This window comes from Lactuca virosa, chromosome 1 (assembly GCF_052849685.1).
Source record: "Lactuca virosa cultivar CGN04683 chromosome 1, Lactuca_virosa_CGN04683_v6, whole genome shotgun sequence".
Classification (NCBI taxonomy): domain Eukaryota; kingdom Viridiplantae; phylum Streptophyta; class Magnoliopsida; order Asterales; family Asteraceae; genus Lactuca; species Lactuca virosa.
Window position 1 is genome coordinate 77,965,167 of NC_136426.1, and position 11,192 is coordinate 77,976,358.

Genomic DNA, 11,192 nt, shown 5'->3' on the forward strand with positions numbered 1-11,192 from the left:
TGTTTTTATGTTATTAAAAGTTAGTATTTATTTTTCATATTTTTTTTTATTATTCGTTGTATATATATCTTTTTTAATACAAATGTTATAATATATGTTTTTCTATTTTTATGTTACTAAAAGTTGCAGTTCATACGTTTTGTTACCTGTTATATTATCATTCATTTGATATATAATTTACACAATTTTAAACGGTTTATAAAATTATCAAATAATTCTATATATCACAATGACTTAAAAATTAAACTAGAATGTTTAATAAAACTAATATGTTAACTATATGTTTGCTTTACTACTAACATTATGTTTCAAAGTAAAAATATTAAATAATAATTTGGTAAATGTTATTATTTTAACTATATAATTCTATTATCGCGCAACGCGCGGGGATTCGCCTAGTATATATATACATTTTTGATTGCTACAGGAGCACACAAAACTAGCTAAAATTCTTAATTACTTATTAATTTTTAGTCAAAAAAAAATTAGCATTTATCTCAAACTAGCTTTTAAAACAAAAACAATTAAGTGGTCTACGGTCAACGCCGCATTGACTATGGTCAACGGTCGGTTGACTATTCTTTAGGGGCATTGGAATACTGTTTGATAGGCTCTCTATTCTTTCAGGGCCCGTCGGCCCAAAATATATAAAGTTGTAATTTTCAGTTTTGCTCATTTTGTATGTGTTTGAAGTTGATATTCTCTCAATGGAGCCTTCAAAGAACAACCATGTGTCTTCGAATCTTGAATTTTATTTATTTATTATTTTTTGTTTTTTTATTTTTTTTCTTGTTTAGTTTGAAAATTAGTAGATACGTTTTTTTTGGAAAAAATGAAAATAAAATAAAATAGAAACTTACGGTGTGATGTACAGGCGTTCAATACACAAAACGTGCATCAAATACTTGTACACTGTAACTTTTTGGCCAAAACAATAGACCACTCAAAGGATATCGTAGACTATTTTACGGTATACGGTTTTGTTTTGCAAAAATGAAAAAAAAAATTACTTAAATATATAACCCGAAATCGTAGACAATTTAGGCGAAAGAGTACACGGTTTTGATGGCTATTTTGGGCTAAGTCTTAAATCTTGACTAAAAATAGAAAAGTCATTAGGGAATTTGGCTAGATTAGTAATTGCCTTTATCTAGCATAAGTAATTGGCCCGCTCGGACCAGATCGAATCGAGAGCAGTGCCGAATCAAATCGATTTTCGATTCTTAATATTGGGTGACCGTCTCCGACCTCGTAACGACTTCGGCCCCAACTTTGTCATATATCATATATAAAAAATTTATTTGAAACAATGAAAAATAGTGTTGAGTTGTCAAAGGAGTTTACTCTCGGTTAAAGGGCTTTGTTCAAATCTTTTTTGCTAATTTTTTAATATCTTGGGCTTTGTTCAAATCTTTTTTGCTTATTTTTTAATATCTCTCTTGTTGTTTGACGAATTAGCTCAACTCAATGATTCATACCAACATTCTCATTGATCAAATATGTGTTTACATATGTTTTCTCTCTAGTTTCTCCAGTGTTTCAAGTGTGTTTACAAGTACATAAGAACCCACTATATATAGGGCAAAGGTTGTGTAAGCCAAATGTTGTAACTTGTAAAAGTTATGTACATAACTTCTGCTTATGAAAGAGTTAAATGTAAGAAACCTATCATTATTCTATAAGTTACAGCACCCCTTTTGGGTGATTAGATTTACATTGAATTATACTTGTACTTCTTTGTCTTGTATCTTCAGATAATACATCAAACATTCTCCTTGTTAAAAACCTTACCGACAGAAACCTTTTGGGACAAAAACTTTGGTCGGGGGATAAAAGAGTATGATCTAGATGTCTTGAGTGAAGGAAATAACCATACATGAAGTGCCTCATTAAAACCTTGTTAAAAGAAAACCTATTGGAAGAAAAACTATAAACGAATGACAAAAGAGTACACGATGGTTAAAGAAGTATTCAAGTGGATACTCCCCTTAATTTCATCAATCCTTAGTGAGAATGGATTATATTTTGTGTCTCGTTAAAAATAACTTTGTCAAGATAAATCCAATGGGACAAAACCCTTTAACTAAAGATAAAAAGTGTACACAAGCATTCATCGGGGTGCTCCCCCTTACATGCACTCAAGAGGGTGTTCAAATTACATCAGGATGCAATCTTTAGTTGCACACAAATGGATGTATGATACATGTCATTTCGGTAGTTCATAGAGCTTCATATGTTCAATGGATCTGATATGTTTTTGGAATGAATATTTTGACAGTGACTTAGTAAACAAGCTTGCATGATTCTTCTCTGATCCAATATGTTGCACTTCAATCTTTTGAATGGCTTGTTGTTCATGTGTAAATAACGATTTTGGTGAGATGTGCTTAGTGTTATCCCCTTTAGTGTAACCATGTTCCGCTTAATCAACAACATCAATGTTATCTTCATATATGACAACTAGTTCATTAGGATCATAAACTAAATCACATGTACTTCGAATATGGCCGATTACAGCTTGAAACCATACACACTCTTTATTCGCCTCATAGAGTACGAGTAGTTCGGAGTGATTTACAAAGTAGCAACTAGAGTCTATTTACAAGACCTCCAGGATATCATCGTGTTCCTGATGGTAAAGACATAACCAGATTAGGAACGTCCCTTATGCGAGTCTGATAAGTAACCTGCATCGATATAGTCGATAAGGGTCGCATTATTTCAAGTATCATTCAGGGTAAATCAACCCGATGACACGTAGCAATATAATAAACCCATATATGTAGTACCTTTAAGGTACCATTCCAATGGTGGCGTGTTGGCGTAGTGTTGTGTCGAGCAAGACAGTTTATACCAAAAGAGATGTTTGTCTAGTACATTGGGCTAAGTACATTAATGCGTTCATTGCACCCAAACATGAACACTCAAGGGTCAATAGCACTTCATCGTACTCTTTTGGACGGAATGGGCCTTTTTAATGTCTAGAGAACAAACGATCATAGGAGTAGATGACGGCTCTGCATCATGATGAATAAAGCATCGCAACACATTCTGGGTGTAATTTTCTAGATAGACTAAAATCCTATCTCTACATTGCTCAATCTTTAGGCCGAGGCAATACCGTATCTTCCCAAAATCTATCATCTCGAATTCCTTCTTCAGGATTTCTGCAGTTTCGAACAATTCTTTCGAGGTTCCTATGAGATTCATATAATCTTCATAGACTGCGATAATTGTGTATCTAGAGGTGAATTTATTTATGAACACGCATGGGCATATCTTATTGTTCAAATATCCCATTCTGATCAAGTACTCATTTAGACGGTTATACCACATCCGCTCTGATTGTTTCAATCCATAAGTGTTCGCCTCAATCTTATCGACAACATGTTTCGTGGTCTATAATTACTTGATTCAGGAAACTTAAGTCCATCGGGGACTCTCGTGTATACCTTTATGTCAAGATCCCCATAAAGATAGGTTGTGACCACATCCATGAGCTGTATGTTCAGTTTTTAGAAAACTACTAAACTGATTAAGTAGCGGAATGTTGTAACGTCCATTACGAGAGAATATGTCTCCTCGTAATCAATTCCATGGAGTTGAGAGAAACCTTTTCGCCACGAGGCGAGCTTTGTATCTTATAATTTCATTATTCTCATTACGCTTCCTTACAAAAACCCATTTATTATCAATTTCTTTAACATTGTGTGGTGTTGGAGCAACAAGTCCATATACCTTTCTTTTCGCTAAGGAATCCAATTCATTATGGATTATTTGTTTCCATTAAGCTCAGCCTGTTCTATGTTGGCACTTAACAATAGTACATGGTTCCATATCATTATTGCTCATAATATTAGTGGCCACTGTGTATATGAACACACCATCAATGCCAATCTCGTTTTGGTTTAAAATATCATCTAAGCTAACATACTTGACATATATTTCAAGATTATCGGGATGATGAGAAACTGGCGTTTTTTCATAAACACGCTCCTCTAATACATCGCTATGATCCTTAATGATTTCGTGTGGAAAACGGATGCAACAGAATTTCTCCTCTATCGAGGTAGAACATCCTTGGAACCGACCGGTCTTCCTCTTTTCTTAGGAAGAGCGGGGGACTGGACAACCAATGGCAACATTTTTTGCATGGTGGGTACGACTGGTGCAACATGTATATTTGATATCATGACATTTTCTAAGTCATTGAATTCGTCTAGTATCTTATTAGAAATATTTTGTAGACTAAGGATTTGTTGCACTTCCTTACCACTATGTGTAGTAGGGGTCCATATGAGACAAATTGGGTACATGCCACGTTATTTCACATCGTTCCTTATCAGCGTTAACATGTGAATCTTCCTCTAATGATGGGAAGATTGTCTCATAAAAGTCACAATATGCATGTCTAGCGTTAAAGAGATTGCTTGTCGAGGGCTTTAAATAGTGTATGAGGGATGGGGATTCATAACCAGCATATATATTCCCTGTCTTTTTTTAGATCCAAATTTTGAATGCTTTGGAGGTTCAATTGGGATATTGACTAAGCACACAAACATGTGTAAATGTGAGACATCAGGCTCATATCCAGTTACCAACGGGTACACAAAAAAGTGGTTGGGTGGCCATGGGCCTCAGATGGACCAATGCAGTCGTATTTAATATCGCATACCAATGCAAAATTGGGATGTTTGGTGTGTATAACCCAAGTTCTCGCAATTATTTGTATTCATTTAATAAATGCTTCTGCAAGACCATTTTTGGAATGAACATACGTAACAAGGTGTTCAAGATCAATTCCCAATGTCATGAAATAGTCATCGAACGTTTTCGATGTGAACTATGCGACATTATCAAGTCTAATTGACTTTGTTAGATAATCTGAATGATGAGGCCTGTATTTAATGATTTGGGCAAGGAGTTTAGGAAATGTTGCATTTTTTGTGGACAACAAAGGTACGTGTGACCATCTTTTCAATGCACCAACCAATACCATGAAATATTTAAATGGTATGCATGTTGGTTGGATAGGTCCACAAATATCCCCTTAAATTCTCTAAGGAAAATGGGAAACCACTTTTTTAGGTTTTATGTGAAGTGGCTTGAGATGTGTCTTCCAATCGCGCATGTATTGCATAGGCTTTTCGGGTTAATCATGGAATTCTTTCCTCCAAGAGGATGCTCATGGGATGCATTTATTGTTCAAGTATCGTATTTTGACCCGGGTGTCCCAGTTGGTCATGTTGGGGATTATTAGCATCAAGTACACTATCTAATAGGTAGCAAAATAATTAAAAGAATACCTAAGTCCACATGCATCCTAGAATCTAGGTTTTACTATTTATAGCAACATACTTTAAAATCTAACAAAAGAAATAACTACTAACCTATTTGTTTTTTTATTGTGATCTTGTGATTGCCAGTTAGTTGCAAGGATGAAGGATCCAACATAGCACCCGTCTAATGGAATCAGGCCCACAACACAAAAAGTAAAAGGAAGAAACCCAATAACCAGGGTTTATTCAAAAATACCAACCCTAGGAGATAGGTTGTGATTTTTGTCCAAGAAGAGAGAGAGAGAGAGAGAGAGAGAGAGAGAGAGAGACATAGTTGGAACGATTTTTTGAAGGGAATAAACAGTTCTAGGGTTTACCCCTAGTAGTCTATTTATAGGTAACATGGAGAATTCTAAAAGGATACAAATACTTAGGGTTTATCCTTATCCGATTCAAACTAGCCTTATCCCTATCCTAGGGACACCAAAACCGTCCATCTCATGACCTCTAGAGACTTCTGGAATATTCTAATTAATCTTTTTGATTAATTAATATTCAGCCCCTTTAACTAGTTAAATCCTTTTAATTAATTACCAAAATAATTTATAATTGATTTATTAATTCCTTAATAAATTAACAACTTATCTATCTCTATTTCCTTATGCTATTTAGGTCATGAGACCAATCCAAAAGGACCCTACTATTATAAGAAATATTATCAGAACAACTAATAACATTGGACACTATTTCCAACAGATCATGTTATAGCATATAAGTGTCCTCGTCAACGGGCGCTCGACGAATGATTAGATTGATTTCAATGTTCTGGATCATCGTAACATACAAACCATTTAACAAACATCTCAACTTCTCTAATATACGCTTTTGGTCATATTAAGTAAAGGTAATGTAAAGGTATTCAATACCAATTTATTGAGTAGTTTCAAGATGAAACATGTTTTCTTGAATATCCTTAAAACTCAACAAGTTTTAACTGGAACTTGGATAATATAAGGCTTCATCTATGGTTAAAGGAGTACCATTTGACAACATAAATTGGGCTTTACCAAAGCCTTCAACAAGGGTCGACAGGCCATAAATTGTTGTCACTAAAGTTACTTTAAGCGTAATGTTGATAAAATGATCATTGTATTTTAGGATAGTGTATGTGGTACCACTATCAACCATACAATCAACTGACCCAATATACATGCCTTAAAGTAAAAAATAATTTAAAATCAGCCACATGTAGAAATAATTTCATAAGGAACAAACTTTAAATTATTTCAAGAAACATGATTGAGGTAAAACAAATGGGAATGCATAATCCAAAAGGAAAAAATGAAATCCATGAGCTGAACAATAACTCTATTCTTCCGTTTGAGCCACAAAACTGAGGGTCTCAAGGAGTGTGTTTTTTTCAATAGCATTTGCTTCAACTTTTCTTACCTTATGATAGTTTTAAACTTCTTCGGGAGTAGCCTTACAAATCCGTTGTATAAGACCATAACCACCACATTTGTAACATAAAATTTGCTCATTATCATAATTTGTTACTTTGTTATGACTGGCCCTATTATTGTTGTTCCTAGTACAAGATTGTCTAAGAGCCACATGGTTTCAGTTCGGATTAGAATCTGAACCTCGACTTTGTGATCTTTATGATCACATTCATTCCCTGGCTTTTGGGACGACTAACACTTTTCTCGGTTCCCATTTCGTGGTTGAGGCCCACGAACATTGTTAGCATCGGGAATTGGAATTTCCTTTGTCCCAACTAGACAATAATTTTTATTTCTCATTAAAACGATGTTATTTGTTCATCTAATAGTAACTGGTTAATGAGTTTAGGGAACGTTGTGAACCTGGCTTGACGATATTGCTTATAACACCCGGTTTTCCAGGTATTAATTTTATACTTTCATTTTTAATAATTTAGGATGGCCACAATATGGTGGTGTGGATCACCATGACGTGTCAGCGATTTATATGATCACATATCATTTAAATCGCCACGACGTGGATATTCAATGGCCACGACGTGGTGATGACAGAATGCAAAACCCTATATCTCTGGCCTTAGGCCCTATTTAAGGGATTTGATGGCTAGGTTTCCTCCACCCTCAACCTCCATCACCTCTAAAGTGCCATTGATCAAACCCTAGCCTCCTTGCAAACTTTTGAGCTTATTTTTGGTGACTTTGTGATCTTAGAAGGAAGAAGAAGAAGTTTCTAATGCAAGGATCCAACAAGCAACTCATCTACATTCTTTTGTACATCTTCTGGACTCTTTTTAAGTCCTCAAGTTTCTATCTTTTTGGTTCCTTTCTTATAGTTCTAGGTTATTTAGCATACTTTGATCCATGGTTAAAGTTTGAATGGTTGTATGGAATAAAGTTTGCAACTTTATGACTCACCAAGGTCCTAAGAGCATTACATATTATGGATCTAGAAGTTGGGAGAGTTTTGGAAGCCATGCATGAATTCTAGGTTATTATCTTACCATTTGACATAGTTTGAATGAAGGACATGCATGGGTCATCATGTCCATAAAGTATGTATTTTTATGATCCTTTAGAGTCCCAAGAAGCTTTCTAGAAAGTTATAGAAAAAGGATTGATGGATTAAGGGATCAATCCATTAAGATATCCAAGAGCAGAAACCGCGACGTGGCAAGGTGCTCGCCACGACGTGGTGATTGAGGTTTTCGCGACTGATTTGGTGTTTGGTTGCCATGACGTGGCCATGGGTTGGCCACGGCATGGTGACCATGTAACGTCCTAATTTTCAAAACATTTTTTTATTTTTAAAATAAAATAAATACACATCTTTATAATGTTACATTCATTTCAAACTAGTTGTTCATAAACCATAATTCAAAATCAAAGTTATAAGGAAGACAATACGAAATCTCGAATCATAAAACTATTGATGTGTGTGTACAGTCCCGCCTTCGCAATCCAATAAGCACCTGAAAAACATTTAATCCTCAACCGTAAGCACAAAGTTTAGTGATTTCCCTAAAATATCACATACATCACAACATAATAATCAACTATGAGTTATCAGTAACCTTGGGACTATCAACAATTCTAAATATCACATACAACACAAGAATATAAACAGTTATGGGTTATCAGCAACATTGGGACTATCAATAGTCTTATGGGCTCACAACAGCCCTATGGGTTATCAGCAACCATGTGGGTTATCAGCCAGCCCGCGGACTATCAACAGTCTTGGGGCTATCAACAACTCAGATACACATATAACAACAATCAGCAAATAAAAGCCAGCTGGTCTAGCATGCACACACTATCATATAGGTAATACAGTGAAAAGACTCACCTAAATGAAGAGTTGAAATCCACTACTCAAAGTCCCATAGAATCAACTACACGAACCTCCTATACAAATCACAAGCTAAACCTCATACTATAGCTCAACACCTGTCACACCCCCGACCGACGACATAAACGTCGGGTCGTGCGACGTTCGAATGTTGGATCATAGACAACAAATATATTAAACAACACACAAATTTTACCACATAAATGTTACCTTTTATTTGTTATATAACATATATTACACAAGTGATCAAGGTACATGTACACGATAAAAGCAAAGCAAAGAATCAGAATGCAAATTCTTCCAACAACATCCTCGGGAATACGCCCGTCGTCTTTAGTACTCATTCTCCCGAGAATACATGTGGTTTTGAAACGTTAACATAATGTTGGTGAGTTCACAGATTTTTATGTTTTAAAGCATTTTTGTATGGTTTTACTGAAACACGGTTCTCAGTTACTCTTAATATTCTGAACTTGCAACCATAGGTTTGTTATGAGTTTGCTACTTCTTAGGCTTATTCCTAGTAGTAGGTTTAGTTAACAATGTTACAGTGAGCTCCTATAATTGAGATATGACGTTGCTTTTCCCGAAAGCGGTGCTTCATCAGACATTGCCAATGTTTAGAAAGTTATGCCTGCTGTGAGTCGATCGTCAAGGTTGTAGCTAGCAACCGCAAGTGGGGGTGTCTGCCACATATAGATCTATACATATGTTTACCGTTCACTTAATATTTAACGATTATAGGTGGGGTTACCTAAAGGGTGAATAAAGTCTCATTTAACAACTATTGATGAGTACACGCCCGGATGGCGCCAAATATTGTGATATGTATTCGAGCTTAACGTCGTTTGTGGTGGTTTTCGTCTGAGTTAAACCTGAGAATCACAAAAAAGAAAGAACTGGCGTCAGTCGTAGTCCGGGAGGGGGTCCCGGGATGAGACTCTGACGATCAGGTCAGTAATTTGATGAGAGAATTAGGGTTTAACTTGAGATAGTGAAAGAGGCGATCCCTTCTCTTGGAGAAGAAGGGTTTCTTTTATACATGTCGTCGTGGGAGCATGTCCCTAACTTCACATATATAGATTTCACCATGGAAATAACATACAAAGCTTGTTCAAGAATTCTAAACACTCGATTAAACATTAATAACAAGCTTTCTTAACATAATCTTACATAAATAGCTAAAATCATTAAAACACCATTGAATTTGTAACTATCTTAAAATGGAGAAAGTGATTACCTCATGAGCTTTCAATCTCTAATCCAAGTCGCAAACACCCTTAATAGTCACTTGATCGTCTTCCTTTATCGGAATCGTCGGAGCTTAGCTCTGAAGGGTTTTGGGGTGTTTTTAGTGAGAATGAAGGCTTAACAACCTTTAATCTGCCTCGTAATCGTTTCGTGGTCATGTCTTTACTGTGCCTTTGTGTGCCTTATTTGGTCGTGGTTAGTCTTTCACTTAGTCGCGGTGCCTTCCCACAATAGCATCCTACTTTGGCCATCGCGCCATGGCACCCATATACCACGTCGTGGGGTATATAACAAAAATCCTCGTTATCCTTCACCATTTCATGGTGATCAAATCACCGCACCGTAGTATCTGCTTGACAGCAGTTCCTTAGCCGATTCTATTCCAACTTTGTGACAGTTTTCTTCCAATCTTCAAACATGCATAACTTCTTTATTTCTAACCTATTTTAAATGCTTCTGTTGCCTAAATTTTGTATAAAAAACACTTCAAAAACATCTATAAGAAAATATAGGAAGGTTTTCATAAAAGGCTTGTAATATTGTTATAATGGTCGATGATGTTTTCTCTATATATATATAAACATGGATTTCAAAACCATTTAAGACATTGATTTTATATTTTACTTTAAAGAGAAATATATAAAGATTTTCATAATTAATAAACAAAGTTGTTGTAGTTCAGTTAGTAGTAATAATTTGTTTCCAACTAATAGAGAAAAACATTTTTTTTTAAAATTAAAAGAAAAAAATAATAAGGATAGACAAATTTATTTATACATAAGAAATGAGAGTTTCTTCAAGCTTAATACAAGTACTTGCTTCTTATTCAACAAATTTGGGTCTCAGTTTTCTTAAAGATTTTTTTTCTAAATTTAACTCAAACAAGAAAGTTAAATCTTAGCTTTTGTAACCAGGGGTGACTAAAAATACCGATGGTACCGAACTGGTACTCTGCCCCATACTTCAGTTTTGTATTTGGTATTTTTGGTTAGGTACCGGTTCCGGTATTTTTCATAATTCTAAGTTCAAACTAAACCTACTTTCATGAACCGAACTAGTACCGTACCTTATACTTTGTTTTGTTATTCGCTTCTTACTTTTTTGTCATTTCAGTTCTAGTACTTTAGGTTCGGTATCGGTTCTAATATTTTTTTCCACTTCTAAGTTCAAAATAAACCTACTTTCCTTAACCGAACCAATATCGTTCCTTATAAGTCGATTTACTATTCTATTCTTACTGAAACGTCCCAAATATCACACTAAGTTTTTCTTTTAAAAATAAAGAGTAAACTAACCAAAACCTTTTTTTCA